At 38.8% G+C, this 17,539-nt stretch overlaps 1 protein-coding gene across 13 annotated transcripts in view; it reads left to right on the top strand.

The window, feature by feature from the left end:
- NRCAM (neuronal cell adhesion molecule) overlaps positions 1–17,539 on the top strand; it is a 268,306-nt gene that overhangs the window by 73,571 nt on the left and 177,196 nt on the right. The gene's annotated exons all lie outside the window — the stretch shown is intronic.

The raw sequence follows: 17,539 nt of genomic DNA, 5'->3' as shown, positions 1-17,539 counted from the left end.
ACGTCCATCATTTCAGTCTCCTAGGCACCATGCTCAGAATTTGAATCCCAGGTAGGTATTTGACTGATCAAGCTGGGGTTACCTAGCTGCCCCGTGGTTGGGGAGATCAGGGAACTGGATTCAGAGCCCCTCCAGATTATATCCAGGGTTGAAATAACCCCCCAAAAGAAATATGTGGTGCACTTACAAACAAGGATGGGTATGAGACAACCAAACACCAGTAGATGTCCATCTCGGCTTAACTGTATCACTGGGGTGTTTGAGTCAGTGGCAGTTTAAGATCAAAATGAGGCTAACCATCCGCATACATCTGGTTAATACAGTCAGTTCTAAATGTCCCTGGGCTTTATTAGTAATTTCTCAGGCACTTTCGGTGTGTTTTATCCTCTACTTATTTCTTTTGCCCTTGAGCTGTTTTGGTTCTCATGATTTCCTCTCCAGGAGATTGGACAGATGACATTTTTTAAACTTCTCGTGCTGGTGCGTACCAAATGACACAGAAGAATCTGTTTGGAGGACAGTGGAATGAAGACTCTATTAAGCATAATGGTATTTATGGGGTTAGCTGGTTTTGATATCCTTGTTTTGATTGTGTATCAGATCAGCATAGGGCTCAAGATACATGATGGTTCAGTGAAGTTTGAAATGTCTCTGGAGAGACAGATGTCCCTTTATCTCCTGTGTCTTTTGTTCTGTAGGAATTGGTTATCTTGGAATAGAGAAAAGTGATGACCGTGTCTTCAAGACTATGATGCGTTCATTTCTAGGTTTGTTTTGAGTAGTTTTAAACCCTCAGAGGTCTAACAAGGAAACGTTCTAATGTTAGCCTTTCTTTGAGATATGTCACGTGGAAGTATGTCTGGATTCTTGAAAGTTGTGACTGATTCACCCTTGAAGGACTTTGAAGATTGGTGTTAGTTATTTTGGGGGAGAGAATGGTGCTTTAGGTATAGAGTCACTCATTCATTCAGCACTGAGATACTGAGTGTGAATCATATTCTTTGTATCGTATTCTGTATCCCTACGCTCAACTTTTCAAGAATAGCGTTTAAGTACAAGATTATTTTAGGAGGAGGCTTTTCTTTTCCCTAATGTGCTTGGCAAAATACTGGCTCCCTGCTTTAAAAAAAAAATGGCTACATGAAACACTTCTCTGTCTCTCTAATCTGAACGTGCTGTCTTTTAATTCTGTTTGGTGGCTGTGTTCCTCTCTACTGGCATCACTGTTTTTTGGTTTTTGGTTTGTTTGTTTGTTTGTTTTGCTTTGTTTTAGTTTTGTTTGTTTGTTTGCAATCTTTATAGATGGGAAGGACATTTTAAAACGAGCTTTGCCAAAAGGTGACCGTCTTAAAATCTGAGCTTAAACGTGTTCCTCATTTAGAATAAAAGTGGTTACCATGACACTTCCCACGTAACATCATTGAACACCCTCCACCCCCGCGGTAACTTAGGAATTTACCTTCCGATCACCCCAAATCCAAATGCATGTGGTCTACTCACTTGCATCCCAGTAGTAGCTGTAAGCTTCATAGTTCACACGCCTTGCCCTCGTGTCATTACGTGGCACCCTCCGCAATGCCAGTGGGTAAGGCCGATGCATACTCAGTGGGCCTGGTGCAGGACTTTCTGGACGACATCAGCCTGCTGCAACCAGAAGTGCTTTTGGCTCGTCACTTCCCACCTTCCTGGCCCTCTGTGCTTTTGCATCAGCCCATTCCAGGAGGAGCAACTCCACCCCGTGGTACATTTGGGTCTGCAAGTGCAAATAAGAGGCAGCTACTCCTGTGTCCTCTGAACAGGTCTGCATCCCAGTACAGAGGTTCTGTTCACACCAGTGTCCTTCCACCTCTTTTTGAAGAGGCTTTTTCGCATTTTACCAGAAAATTCATTAACACGTTCATATAAAGAGTGAGACTTCTTCCTTTTTCTTTTAAAACATTGAAGTATAGTTGATTTATAATGTATTAATTTCAGGTGTATAGCATAGTGATTCAGTTGTACATGTATATATTCTTTTTCATTTTATTTTTCATTATAGGCTATTACAAGATATTGACTATAGTTCCCTGTGCTACACAGTAGGACCTTGTTGTTTATTTTATATAGGGTTGTTAGTATCTGCTAATCTTGAACTCCCATTTTATCCCTGGCCACCCCCTTTCCCCTTTGGTAACCATAAATTTGTTTTCCATGTTTGTGAGTCTGTTTCTGTTTTGCAAATGAGTTCATTTGTGTCATTTAAAAAAATTACACATATGAGTGATATATAGTATTTTTCTTTCTGTTTCTGGCTTACATTGCTTAGTATGATGGTCTCCAAGTCCATCCATGTTGCTGCAAATGGTATTATTTCATTCTTTTTACTGGCTGAGTAGTATTCTACTGTATATGTAGACCACAACTTCTTTATCCATTCATCTGTTGATGGACATTTAGACTGCTTCCATGTCTTGGCTGTTGTAAATAATGCTGCTCTGAACATTGGGGAATGATACGTCTCGATGCGTTAAAATTGTGGTTTTCATTGCTTTTGTTTATATGATTGGTTCCCTGGCCCTCAAAGCCTTTGCTTTTTTCTGAATTCAGGATTAACCCTCTTTCCCAGCGTTTCCAAAGTTCATGGCTTCTGTCACAGCACTTTCCCCATGCCGTCTGTGGAACTTTATTACTGGTGCATATGTATGTTAGTGGAGCTCCAGCTCCAGCTGGATGAGCTTCTGGATCAGGGCAGCATCTTATTCATCTGTATATCCCCAGTGGCCATTCTAGTACCTTACATCTAGGGATGTTCAGTAAGTAGTTATTAATAATTTATTTTAAAAATCCATTTACTTATCCCAAATTTTTAAGAATGCTTTTTATGGCATCAAGTTCTCTTGAACCTACAAAGGAAATGTATCCTTTCCCCCAGGGCAGCCCTGGAGATGCGTATGTGCCTGAGCACGCCCTCCATGCCCCGGCATCTGGACCACCCACTGGCCAGCCTTGACCCATTGGTCACGCGTCTCGCTTTGTGAAAGAGCACAGTTGTTGATCTCCTTGGTCATGGCAGGGACTGTAGTTCTATTAGATGGTCTGTACCTGGGATGCAGGAGTGCTGGCGTGAACCCTCAGCATCCTGGGAGATTCCCAGGAGCTGTCTCAGCACAAGGAACGAAGACTTGCGAATCAGGTTCTACTCTTTTGTGAAAAGCTGGGCTTGTGCTGAGGAACTAATGCACAAGGCTCTAGTAGACTGGGCGAGGGCACGTGGCTCTGGCCCAAGGCATGGGAGGGCTTCTTGCTTTTACCACCAGAGGATGCTGAGTGGATTACTCATGGAGGAGAAGTGTGGAGAGGGCCAAAGACCTTTTAATCCCCTCCCCTCATAGTAGCTCTAGTGGCAAAATGTTAGAAGGATGTTGCTGATCAGGAATTAAAACAGCAAAGTTTCTCTTCCCTTTTTTTTTTTTTGAGAAATATCCAAGGAAATACATTTTAGCCCAATTTCTCCCTTTCTTTATTGCCTGAGCACTGTAACTGTTCCACTAAGGTGTTTTTATGACCAGTAGGCTGGTGGCTAACATCCACTAGGTAAAATTAGTTCTCATCTTATAACTTAAGTTTGCTGAAGGTCTCAGAATCTTTCATCCTTGGTTTTACTTCTGTTTTTAATCTGAAAACACAAGTTTTGTCTTTATAGGCGGCAGCAGGCATTTCTATAATTCTGTTTCATGTAGATCTATAGTCTGTGACAGATCACTCTGTTTCTTAAGGAGGAAATCCAATTTTAGTGGATAACATTAAGTACAAAAAAAAAAAAAAAAAAGCCAAGCAAGTCTTTGGAGGCTGATGTAAGCAGGAGCTGGTTGGAGAAGTCTCATTAGTATGATTGCAAGTGTATTTGAATTCTGCAAGGTGTGCGGAAGCGGCTATGAGAGATGTATTTTAAGCCTAGAAATGTGGGTGGGCGGCCATCTTGACTCGATTTAAAATTAACCACAGTCTTGAAGCTTCAACTTGTATATATATGATGTGGGAGATGTGTTCCAGAAATAGATGCAGCGAATGTTGGACTTTTATCCATTCTACTTTTGCTGCCACTTTGGAGCATGTAGAAAGAGGTACTTCTTATAATATCAAGGAAAGGGGAGGCTAATGAATGAAGTATTTGGCTATCTGAAAAAGTTACGATTTTATTAATGTTTGTAGAAATGACATGCTGATTGCTGGTTTATTGTCCTAAAAATTTTGATAAGATATCCTTCTTTCGTTTACTTAATTCCTCTTATCAGAATAATTTTTCTTTGCCATTCATGCCTATTATCTTTGGAAATGATTCCTGCATAGTGGGACCAGAAAACAGTGGGAGTCTTGAAGCTATCCAGGACAACCTTCTCCACTGCCTGACTCTGATTTTGATCCTGAGGGCTCTGAGACACTTGGCGTAGCAAGTGAGATGAAAAGAAAGCCCTCCAAGTGTACAATCATGTCCTCTAAGCCCAGAGTGTCTGGAACAGCTTTATCTTGGAACTTTGGAGAACCCTGGTTCTCCAACCCAAGGTTGGCTCTTTCCCAAGATTGTAGTGCTACACTGCATTCCTTTCCAGTAATTATTTGCATCAGTTACATTGTGTCTTTGGGGCACCTTCAGATAATTTTATGTTAGAAAAATAATGGTAAGGTATAGATAAATATGATTGAATTCTTCACCAAGTCTAGAAAATAAATCAGCAGTCCCAGAATGAATGACTCTATTTCTAAATATTTTCAGACAGCTGGAATGAATTTTTAATTCATAACAGTCTGTTAAGAACTTAAAAAAAACCCTTAGTTTTCGTTACTATAAAATTATTAAGACTGCATATTTTATTTATCAAACAGCATTTTCTCCAAATAATGCTAAAGGCAAGGTTTAAGACTTTGAAAAACTATATACCCTCTCTTAAAATTTTTGTTTCTGAACAAAATATCTGAAGCATTATGGCTTCAAAGGGAAAATTTAGCACGAGGCTATATGTTAAGGATAATCAGCAAATGTATAGTTTATTATAAAAATGTAAGTTTATTGGGATAGGGAGAATTCAAAGATGGCTAATTCATTTTAACAAACATTTTAGGTAAGACACAGCAATGTTTTGCTCTCAGGACTTCTTAGGCTAGTAGGGGAGGGAAAACTTGTCTGTAAGTAAAATTACTTTCAGAAAAGAAAACAAATTTTATAAGCATGGTATGAACAAATAACTAAGAAACTATTTGGGAACAAAAAGTATTTGACTTGGAGAAAAATAATGAGCTAATAATGTTTACTGCATCTGTGGATTTCTCCTTAGGAACAGAATTTAAGTAAATCAATTAAAAAAAATTTTTTTAAGAAAAATGCTTTGAAGGACTTTCTAGTGGGTGCTATGTCATAAAATGCTTTAAAACTTTTCTAGAATATATTATCAGTAATTCATTCTATATAATATTTTGTCAAATGTGTAAATTTACTAATGTAAATAGTCAAGAATTATAAATTGGTGTCATGAAATTTATGTGATTGTGGGTAGATAAGTTTATAGTCTAGTAGTTATAATTCTGTGAATATAAAATTACTCAGATAATTGAAATTAATTGGAATTAGGTTTCGAGCCTTTGAAAATTCTGGGGCTTGTTAACATGAGTTACATTATAAATGTGTGATAAGCTAAACAATTACAATAAAGCTAATGGTCTGTATCACAGTGGTCTAGTCATTGAAGGATCTTAAATTTGGCTTTACAAAAGGGGGAAATATATGGAATAAATTTAGTATTTTAACATGGTTTATTATCTTTTTTGGTATTTTTAAAATACAGCCCAAATCAGGACCAAATTATTTGTCAAGTGCCCCCTTTTTTAGTTGATCACAGGACTAGTCAACATTCGGATTTAGAGCAGATCCTATTCATTGTGCTGTTGAGAAGCTTCTGTCATAGGTTGCCTGCGTGAGAGTGTATACCTAAATAAAGTTCTGCCAGTTTTATCAACACTAGTGTGCCTCTTGGAGAATGAATCTTTCAGAATTATACGGTTTCTAATATTTGCTTTACTTCATGCTTTTTTTTTTTTCCTGGTTTGAGAAATCTGTTCAGTGGCATGTTTGTTAGATCAGCTGGCCCTCCACACTGCAGTGAATACAGTCATGCAAACAGATGGAGAAATTTAATTTTCAGTTAAGGAAGGAGTTCCATAGCAACATCCAAGTGAACTATATGTCTGGTCACATTCACTGGGCTACTGTGATTTGCAAACCAAACAGCCACATGAGTGTGATCTGGAGAGAGACATTTAAATTACACGCTGCTCATTTGTTCTCTTAAGATCTTTTCTCTTTTTCAGTGGAGAATATTTCTTACTTTGTTTCAGAAACATTGAGTACATGTGTGTGTGTCTGTGTGTATGGACTTAGCAAGTCAGATGGCTTTTGACAAGTTTTAAGAAACTGTGCTTGTGAGTCAAGTCACATTTAAAAGTGTTTCCCCCATATTTCTGTGAGTAGAAATTAATCCTTCAGAAACTGTGTTTCAAGTTTAGATCTCTGTCTGGAAGCAAGTCAGCCTTAAAGCTCAAATTGTGAGCATCTTTTCATCGAACTGTGTACAGTGATGTTTAAAGGCAGAATAGTGATACTGAGGCACAAGGAAATCCTGAACTCCCTCAAAGCATGAAAGAAAAATGTTAAACTGTACGGTATGTTCGTACTTGGGTGTTTTTTTAATAATTGCTTGACACTGGTAGATAATCTACGTGTGGTTTACGTGGTAACTATTAGAGATGAAAAGATTCGATCTAACAGGGCTTCCTCATTTCCCAACCATTTTGGATAAATGTGTATTTCTATGACACCTTGAATTTGCATAAAAGCACTTTTTTTACCCCTCAAAATATTTTCACTTACAAAATGTGCTATTTCTCAGGGTTCTTTGTTGAGAATCTCCTTTTAGATACATAAGAAAAGAAGATTGAATTTAGAGATAAGATCATGTTTTGCAAAAATATGAAAAATTCTAGCAGATTCCCAAAATCTAGCTTAGCTCTGCCTATGAAATATCTCCCCCCAAATTCTATAGGGTTCCAGCACAGATAATTCTATTACTGAGCAAACAATGGATTCATTAAAAAAAATTTAGTGACTAGTGTAAGAGCTTTATAGATAGAACTTCACTTGTTAATTTTGGAATCAATCAGTCTTAAAAATCCAGGTGTTTGGTAAGATGCCACATAATAAATCAAGTACCTCCCTCAAATTTAAATCAGGTATCAATTTAAAATGAGAGTGTATATATAATTTTATCTAATATGATTATTCAATTGTACGTGTTAAAAATATGAACCTAGAATTTTAGCAGGGTTTCAAGGCATTTGCTTTTTGGGTATTATAATCAAACTATTTGATTGGAGTCAAGCCAGACACCGTTCATTAAGGGCACCTCCAGTGTTATAATCTATGTGACTTCCCCGCCGACTGATAGTTGAGAAAGCCACTTCCCCTTCCGAGTTTCTAGTTCCCATTCTAGTTAAGGTAGCTTAGTGCTGCAGAATTAGGTATACATTATTTTAACATTTAGGATTAGGTATATGACATCTCTTCCCCAAGTTCTTCCATTAGTTTCTTCTCATTTATCCCTGGATACTGTTGCCCAGAGTCCAAAAATATCATGGATGAGAATGCATTTTGATCTAGGATGGCAAATGCTGGGATTGCTTAATGATCTCCCAGGCTTCATTCTAAGACAACGAAGGATCATTGTGGTAAAGTAGGTATAATCCAGTGAGTGGGAGTCAGACAGATCTGGGTTTGAATTCCAGCTGTATAACTGTTTAGTTAAGCCAGCTGGTTATTTCCAGGAAACTAAAAGTTGGACAGGTTAAGTACTTTGACCAAAAAGGCAGAGCTGAGATTTAAATTCAGGTTATATGACTGTGGAGCTGGTGTTTCATCTCTGCATTACACTGGCAAGCCACTGTTTAGGAAACACAGATATTCGTATATAACTTTTAAAAATAAGCAGATATTCAGGATGTGTAATTTTACAAGCCTTTTACATTAGTGACTCAGTGGCAGGGATGTATATTTTATATGTGATTGTCTTTCAGAACAGCTTTACCTATCCTTTTAGTAACCAGAGTGACACAAAGTAATGAATCTGAGGTGTGCAGTCATCTCTCAGTATCCAACGGGGATGGGTTCCAGGACCCGCATGGATACTGAACTTGTGGATGGTCAAGTCCCTTATGGCAGTAATATTTGCGTACAACTTATGCACATCTTCCTGTATACCTTACATATATACAATGTAAGTGCTTTGTAAAGAGTTGTCAGCATGTGGCAAATTCAAGTTTTGCTTTTTGGAACTTTCTGGAATTTTTTTCCCTCAAATATTTTTGATCCATGGTTGAGTCCAAGGATGTGCAACCCACAGATATGGAGAGCCAACTTATTATGCGTAACACCTTTTATATCTTACTTAAATATCCATCAGTGAAAAGCGCAATTTTAGGCCCCCTCCCCTCAGAAAAAACCCATAAATATCCAGAGAAAGTGTGTTTCGCATGAAAAATTTAAATCACTTCTAAATTGGGGAAATGAGATATTTAAATTTGAAGCAGTTATAAATTTTTATAGCTCTCTTTTATTTATAGTTTCCATGTTCAGGCTTTTCAATCTGTAACCGAGGATGTGCTGTTTGTATGATTTAACTATGTAATTTTCATTCTGAATATGTATTTGGATATGAAAAGAAGAATAAATTAATAATTAATATGCTACAAACCATTTTCATGTTATCTCATTTGATCCTAAAGACAGTTCTGAAGTAAACAGGACACTATTTGATGTCCTGTTACTTGATGAGAAAGCTAGCATTTCAGGGGTTGAGATAAGTGAGATACAGTGGTGTAGAGCTGGCAGTTGGCTGCATTTGCCTAGTTTTAAAGTCCAACTCTGCCTCAGTTTCTTTAAAATTCAGATAATCTTTTAAGTCTTTAAAACACAGATAATTACATGAATTGACTATGAGGATTAAATAAAATAATATGTACTAAATGCCAAGTTATCAGGTGGCCCCCAGGGCGGTGTGCACGGATGCCTTCACAGATTACAGCCCAGCACCACAGGCACCTACGGACATAATTACTGCTTTTAGCTCAGGATGAGCTAAGGACTGGCTGGCTTGAGCAATATGTATTTTTTAACAGCAGCTTTACTGAGATTTAATTCACATGTGGTACATTTCACCCTTTGAAAAAACACAATTCAGTTGTGCGTCCATCGCCATTATCTAATTCCAGAATACTTTTATCATCCCTGAAGAAACTATCCATTCGGAGTCATTCCCCACTCACGCCTTTCTCCAGCACCTGGCAACCACTAATGTATCTTCAATTACTATGGATTTGCCTTTTGAGGATATTTCATAGGAGTGGAATAGCCTTTTTTGACTGGTTTCTTTCACTTAGCATAATGTATTCGAGGTTGGTTCATGATGTAATGTGCCGGCTACGTGACTAAGTAAACGTGCCATTGTATAGGTTACCACATTTTTTGATCCATTCATCAGTTGATGGGTATTTGGTTTGGTTTCCCATTTTAGCTGTGATGAATAATGCGCTATGGACATTTGTGGACAGGCTCCTTTGTGGATGTAGGTTTTCAGTTCTCTAGAAGTAGGATTGCTGGGTCATTTGGTTATTCTGTGTTTAACATTTTGAGGAACAAGCTGTTTTTCAAAGTGGCCTTGTAATTTACAGCCCCATCAGCAATGTATGAGGGGTTTAATTTCTCCATATCCTCATCAACACTTGTTATTGTCTGTCTTTTTTATTATAACCATCCTGAGTAGACCTGAAGCAGTATCTCGCTGTGGTTTTGATTGGCATTTCCCTAATGAGTGACACCATCAGGCATCTTTTCACGTGCTTATTGCCATTTGTGTAACTTTGTTGGGAAAATGTCTATTCAAATCTGTGTTCTAAAATAAATCTTATTTTTTCGAACACTTTCAGATTTACAGAAAAATTACTAGGGTAGTACAGAAAACTCCCTTACACACCACACTGTTTCTCTGATTATTAACATCTCATATTAGTACAGTACATGTGTTACAATGAATGAACCGACAGTGATACACTATTATTAACTTTGTACACTTGTTTAGATTTCCCTGGACTCTTACCTAATGTTGCTTTCCTGTTCTAGCATCCCACTTGGATTCTACACATTTAGTTGTCTTGTCTCCTTAGGCTTCTCTTGACACTGGGACAGTTTCTCAAGACTTGCCTTGCTTTTCATGACCTTGACAGTTTTGAGGAATAGTGGGCAGATATTTTAGAAAATGTCCTTCCGTTGAGATTTGTTGGATGTTTTATTTGAATGGGGTTATTGGTTTTGGGGAGCGAGACCACAGTGGTAGAGCACCATTTTCATCACATCGTATAAAGGGTACCTGCTGTCAGCTGGACTTACCGGGTTGATGTTGCCCTTGATCACCCTGTTGAAGTAGTGTGTGTCAGGTTTCTCCACTGTAGAGTGATTCCCCCCCTAACCCCCGCACCTTCCGTACTGAACCCTTTGGAGGGAAGTCACTAGTGAACAGCTCATATTTAAGAAGTAGGGAGCTAGAGGCGCCACCTCCTTGAGGGTGGAGTATCTGCATAAATTATTCAGAACTTTTTTGCACAGGAGATTTGTCTCTTTCTAGTCACTTTACAATTTATTAAGTCATTTCTTTATATTGGTATGCCCTCATGGATATTTATTTTACGCTTTGGATTATAAGCCAATGCTGCTTTATGCATCATGTTTCTCAGATTGTTCCCATTTTGGCTGTTGGGAGCTCTTTTGGTTGGTTCCTGTGTCCCTTTGCCGTACCTCTGGCATGGTGGGCTTTGCTTTAAAGCACGTTCTTGCTTTCTGGCACCAGTGGGTCCTCCAGAATCATCTTCTGTATTTCCTGCCTCAGTCCTAGAATCATTCATTTTTCCAAGGAGCTCTGGTTTCTTTTATGAGCAAATGGTATTAGAAACCAGGACTGGTCACGAGGTGTGCTCGTTGTCACTAGGGTGTCATCGCTTCCAGGTTTTCTCAGCTGACAGAGCAAGGAAATATATAAGCCCATGAATCTTGTGTTATATACATATCTGTCAATATTCCTATATGTAATTATCTATATCTATGTTAAGCTAAACATGAGTTCATACTAATGTCTCCCACTCTAATCCATTACCTCATGGATAATCCTAGTCTCTTCCACTTGCTTATCTGTAAATTCATGCTATCAGTGAGAAACCGTCTCCTGTCACCCACCATCCATTTACTTCATTGTCCAATCCCAGTGTATATGTATAGGAGTGTCAGAATTGTTAACCCATATTCCCATGGGATGTAATTCATCAATGGTACAGCATGTATCTATGGTTTATTTTGCCTTTGGTTTTATAGACTCCTCTCATTTCCAAAGTTGCTTTAGGTCAGCACCTTTTTTTCTCCTCCCACTTCAGTGAGGTTGTTTTACACAGTTTGTAATATGGTTAGATTGTTTTGTCATAGTCTGCATTTCATCCTAGGATTCCTCCCAGTCTCTTAAATGATTATTTTCGGATTTGCATACATTAAGATTTACTTTTTGTAAATTTCATTGGGTTTTGACAAACGCATAGTGTCATGTGTGCTGCCCACAATTACAGTATCATACAGAATAGTTTTACTGCCTTAAAAAATTTCCTGTGCTTTTCTTATCCAACCGCTTTTCCCTCCTAACCAAACCCCTGGCGTCCACTGATCTTTTTATTGTCTCTCTAGTTTTACCTTTAGAGAATGTCATGTAGTTAGAAAATACGTAGCCTCCTCAGCCTGGCTTCTTTTGCTTAGCAATATGCACTCAGGTTTCATCCATCCGTATCTTTCTGAGGCTTGATACTTCACATGCACCACGATTTCCCACTTCTGTGTCTTTGCTCTCACTTCTCCCTGAGTCAGGAATGCCTTCCAGTCTCCTGTTGCCAATCACCTGTCAGAAGTGATCTTTCCTCAAATTCCGCATCAAAAGCCAGACCTCATCTTTAGGCACCTATCCTGGTGGCATTTTGTATCTCTTATGGCATTGGCTTTCCCGTGATTGTACTGTAATTATTTAAATTGCTCTGTCTGTAGAGTGTTTACGGTGTGCCTGGCACTGTTTATCTACATCTTATTCCCACGTCAGCCTATAGGTTCCATTAAAAGCAAAACTTACAGAGGGGAGGGTATAGCTCAGGGGTAGAGTGTGTGCTTAGCACGGACGAGGTCTTGGGTTCAATCCTGAGTACCTCCATTAAAAATAACTAAATAAATGAACCTAATTATCTCCCCCCAAAAAACCACCAAAACAAAATAAACAATAAAAACAAGACTTGCATTTGCCTCATTTCTTTCACCCACAGAACTTAGATAAGCATTAATTAAGTGGATGGATATATAGGTGGAGATGGATGGATGGATGGGTTAATTGGAGGATAATGGGGCAATGGGGAATACTGGGGAGAGGTAGCTATATCAGCATTTTAAAAAAACCTCTAACATACCCTGTCTTACTTGTAAGGTATAATGACTAAGATGAAATGTGACAGGCAATAAATACAACAATTTTGGTGGCTATCAGCCAAGCCGTGAGCTTATAAACATACCTATGCAAATCTGAAAAATGTGACAGTTCCTGGAATGATTTTTAAACAGTTTCGGCAGTCTGTTAAGTCATTTCCCCCGTTATAATCTTCCAGCTTCTGAGGGTTTTAGGATGTCCTCATCCTGGAAGTGCCTTCAGACTTTGTTCTCAGGCAGTAATTCCCAGTCAAGGCATCTGGTGCCTTGATGTTGCCCAGAGGTGATACTCAGTTGGTTTTGCTAACAGGGTACACCAACTCCCCTTGACAGGAGGGAGTGACTTACAGATTTCAGGGAGCAGGCTGAAGCTCAAGCAGTGGAGATCTGGAAGTTCTGCAGTCACTGGACATAGAAGCCTGGCTCAAGCTCAAGAGATACGGCCTTTCAGGAGTGGCAGGTGCCTTATGGGTCAAGGGAATCTGGATGTGAATGTACACTTGACATCTCCTGACATGGGCAAAGCTTCCATATGAAACTTACCAAACTAAAGCCACCATCTCCTCCTTAAAAAATTATTTTATAGAGGAATACTGGGAAGGTGGCAGGAAACTTTTAAACTCTTAAAAAGAAAGCATGGCCAAAGAACATTTGGTAGCAGAAAAGGAATATTTGTGATTGTCATGATTGGCTTATTAAGGTTGCATTTATAAGATTCTTACTCACAGTCTGTCAGGACTGAGCCAGTTTTTATGGCTGATAGGGCTTTCCCACTCCCGCTGTACCTCCTCTTTTCAAAGGGCAGGGAGGACCTTGGTAGCCAAGGGAATGATTTTTAGCTTCATTGTTTCCCCTCTCAAATAAGCCACCTTAGCAGGGGGAGGGGAAAACCTACCTAGAGAAATCTGAACGTTCAGAACCTCAGGAACTGTGCAGGTCAGAATACTTAGGTTAATCAGCAGAAGAGGTGTGCTTACTGCAGGCAGAGGAAGGAAGAGTGAGACCCCCCACACCCCACTCCTGCAACATGGCTCATCGTCCATACGTGTGTTTATGTATGTAGATATCATACGAGTTTCTAAGTCCCGTGAAAAGACAGAAGAGTCTCCATTTCGCTAAAATGTTGGCCCCGCTTAGCAAAAGAAAACTTCTTAATACTGTCCTGTTGAGAGAACAGTGAAAATCTCTGGAGAGCTTTAAAAAAAATGGCGAAAAACCCAAAGCCTGGAAAGTATACACGTTATGTTTACAGTGTTGTTTGCAGAGTGAAGCTCCCAACGGGGACTTCATACCTCTCTTTTTTTCTGCCATTATTACCTGGCCAGGGTGATACCTCAGCAGAAGAGTGATGCTGGCGTCACAGCTGAGAGCTCTGTAGGAGCTGCATGCCGGACACAGATCCTTTCCTGACCTGGGAAAACTCTAATTCATAGTTTTGTGCATGTGATTTGTAAACTAATCTAAGTCAAGTTCTCTGGCTCCTCGTTGGCCTATACATTTATATTTTGGCAAGCTGTAATTATCATTTTTTTAGACAACTAATTGTTTTGCAGCTCCTGGTCAAACAGACTTTCAGACCATAGCCACATAATATTTTGCTGTTGGGCCATTTGCAAAAAGGAGGTATACATACCTCTCAGGTACACTGTTGGTTAGCAGTGGTGATGTTAGGGAACTCAGGTTCGGCTGCTCACCGCTCAGAAGCCAATACTTGGAGAGGCAAGCGTCAGTAGAAAGGGAAGATGCTTCTGTCAGAAAAGCCAGCAGTCTAGGGAGATGGTGGACCTGTGTCCAGCAGCCAACTCTGAAGATTCTGCTCAGCCATGACAGTTTTTAAAGGGAAAAATAGGAGTTGGGGGAAAATCTCAGTGAATCCTCGGGACAGTGCTGCCTGCAGACTGGCTCATTCTCTCTTCAGATGTTATCTTGCCCACGTGGTCTGCCTGCAGGATTGCTAAGGGGGCTGTTGGGGGCAGAGAGCTGATCATTCCTTAACTACTTAATTCTTCACTCTTCTTTTTACCTAGGAAAAGAAGCAACAGGTTAGGCAGGGCATGGTGTGCGTTCAGGAGAGCATAAGTCAGGAGTTAGTTTTAATTGCTTAGTGATCTCATTCCTATAATTAGGTTCTTTTAAGGTTAGAGGGGGACAGAAATGGGCAATCAGGAAAGGAGCCAAAATGCTGCTTTCAGAGATGAGGGTCATCCTCATCTTCTTGGTTTTTAAAGGCAGTGCTTCTAACATGTCACTGTAAACTGTGATATTTACCACAAATTTTTGCTAAATTTCTCTTATCAGGCTTAAGAAGTTTCCTTCTGATTCTGGTTTTCCAAAAGCTTTCTCTTGAATGAGTATTGAATTTTATTGAATATTTTTCTGCGGTTGATAATATGAGCATATAGTCTTTCTCCTGTAATATTTTGAGAGACTGAATTGCTTTAATATATTTCCTAATATTGAACCATTTATGTATTCCTTGGAAAATCTATTTCATGTTTATACATTTTTATGTACTGCTGCATATTTCACTTAGCAATGTCCCGTGGAATCAGGAGCTAGACTTCAAAGGCTGTCTGAAGTAACACGTGGCTCTATGATTCTGGGATTCATTTTCAAGGACTTTCTGATTTACATGGGACTTGGAGAAAGTTGGGTATATGATATTTTTCCCTCATGGGAGGAAACTGAAACCTGAAAACACTAAATGACCAATCTAACATCACACATTGGGAAGACAGTTATGTGAAGTGCTTGCATTTCCTGGGTTTGTACAATTCCGTGAATTCCTAGTTTATGAATCTGATGTTCCTCTGGATGGTGTGGATCGTCACTGTCTCTGTCTCATGGGGCTGTTGGAGACTGAAAGCAACCCAGCATGTAAAGTGCTTTGCACACTGTGCCTCCATGTGGGGAAGAACTCGTTCATTCGTTCATTCTTTCAGTAAGTCACTTGCTGCACACCTGCCGTGTGTTCTAGGAGCTGACGATATGATAGGAAATAAGACAAGAAGAGTTCTTCTCTCCGAGAAGTTTATATTCTTGTAGCGTGGCTCAGATAACAAATTCATGCAGAAGAAAATGGACAACAGTGAAGGATTCCTAGAACAGGGATGGCGTGATGTGGTTTATATTTTAAGGATGTCACTCTTTTGCTCTGTGGAGAGTAGACCAGAGGAGGTCAAAGTGGAGGCTGAGGCTTTTCCAGTCTCCGAGGCAAGTGACAGTAGTGGCTTGGCTGAGGTGGTAGCAGCAGACTTGGTGAGAAATGGATGGACCTGGGATATATTTTTGGAAGCATAACCAGTGGGATTTGCTGATGGATTAGCCTTGTGGATGAACATTGTGATTTTTTCTTAGCTTATATTTTATAGCTATTTGTGACTACTGTAGAAAAATGGGTGTGGGACTCCTGGGCAGATATCTGGAGAAAGCGCCAATGCAGAAAGATACAGGCCCCCCAGTGTTCATAGCAACACTGCTTACAATAGGCCAAGACATGGAAGTGACTTAAATGTCCATTGACAGATGACTGGGTAAAGAATATGTGTATATACATACACACACAATGGAATACTACTCAGCCATAAAAATGAATGAAATAATGCCATTTTCAGCAACATGGATGGACCTACAGATAATCATACTAAGTGAAGTAAGTCAGACAGAGAAAGACAAATATCATATGATATCACTTCTATGTGGAATCTAAAAAACTGACACAAATGAACTTATTAACAAAACAGAAACAGACTCACAAATGTAGGCAACAAACTTATGGTAACCAAAGGGAAAATCAGGGGAGAGATAAATTGGGAGTTTGGGATTAGCAGATACAAACTACAATATATAAAACAGATAAACAACAAGGTCCTAACGTATAACACAGGGAACTACATTCGATATCTTGTAATAACCTATAATGAGTAAGAATACATATATGTATAACTGAATCACTATACTGTACACCAGAAATTAACACAGCACTGTAAATCAACTGTACTTCAATTTAAAAAAAGAAAAGAAAAAAGAAAAATGAATGTGCAAAAAAAAGGAACAATTCAAGAGGACTCCTAGTTTTTTTATTTGAACAGTTCAGCCACACCCTTTACTGAAATCCGAATGTTCAGGGGAGGAACAGATTTTTTTGCCCAAGGGGAAATAAGAGTTGATCGTCATTAAAAATTAGCCATGATTGTACTCAGCCTTCTGGTTTATATTCTGAGCTTCATTGCCTACCTCTCCTTTGATGAGCTGAAATATTTATGAATTTGTGTAAAGGGAATAAAAAGAAAACTTATTTTAGTTAGAAATAAATACAAAATATAAGGAGAACTATAGTTTTGACAAATTGACTTTCTCTTTTTATTTTCAATTACATTTTTTATTGTAGAAATATGGAATATTTTTATAATACAGGGGCCATTGCAAAGTGTGTAAAGTACATTTTTCACTAAAAGAAAACATATGTATATAACATGTACATTTTATTGATTAGCATTGCCCTCCCTAAGCGTTGCTCCCAAATGTGACTCCTACTTTCTATTAGTACCTGACAAGTAAAACACTGCCAGTAAAAATTTTGCAGTTTATAAAAAATTATTTCTACATGTGTTTTTTTTTTATAGTAACTCCCAAAAATGTCACATGAGAAATCTATTTCCTCCGTAGAACTGTGAATATGAAACACATATCACAGGTAGAGCAGCCTTTCTGACATCCAGGCAAAGCTGATTTTTTATCGTGTTTGCTTTCTTTAGTAGTTCTTCTGATGCTGGCCTACCAACTGTCACCTTTGAAGGAAAATTCTCTTTGACTTTAACACAGAGCGCTGTTCAGTGCTTCTTTGATTAGATTATGCATAAAATTTATACATCTGCCGCTCACTGGAGATTAAGTAATTAAGATTCTCTTAATATTGCAGGAGAGACATTACAACTCTCATTATTTTAATGGACTGGT

Source organism: Camelus ferus, chromosome 7, assembly GCF_009834535.1.
Source record: "Camelus ferus isolate YT-003-E chromosome 7, BCGSAC_Cfer_1.0, whole genome shotgun sequence".
Classification (NCBI taxonomy): domain Eukaryota; kingdom Metazoa; phylum Chordata; class Mammalia; order Artiodactyla; family Camelidae; genus Camelus; species Camelus ferus.
This window is presented reverse-complemented; position numbering and strand designations above follow the sequence as displayed.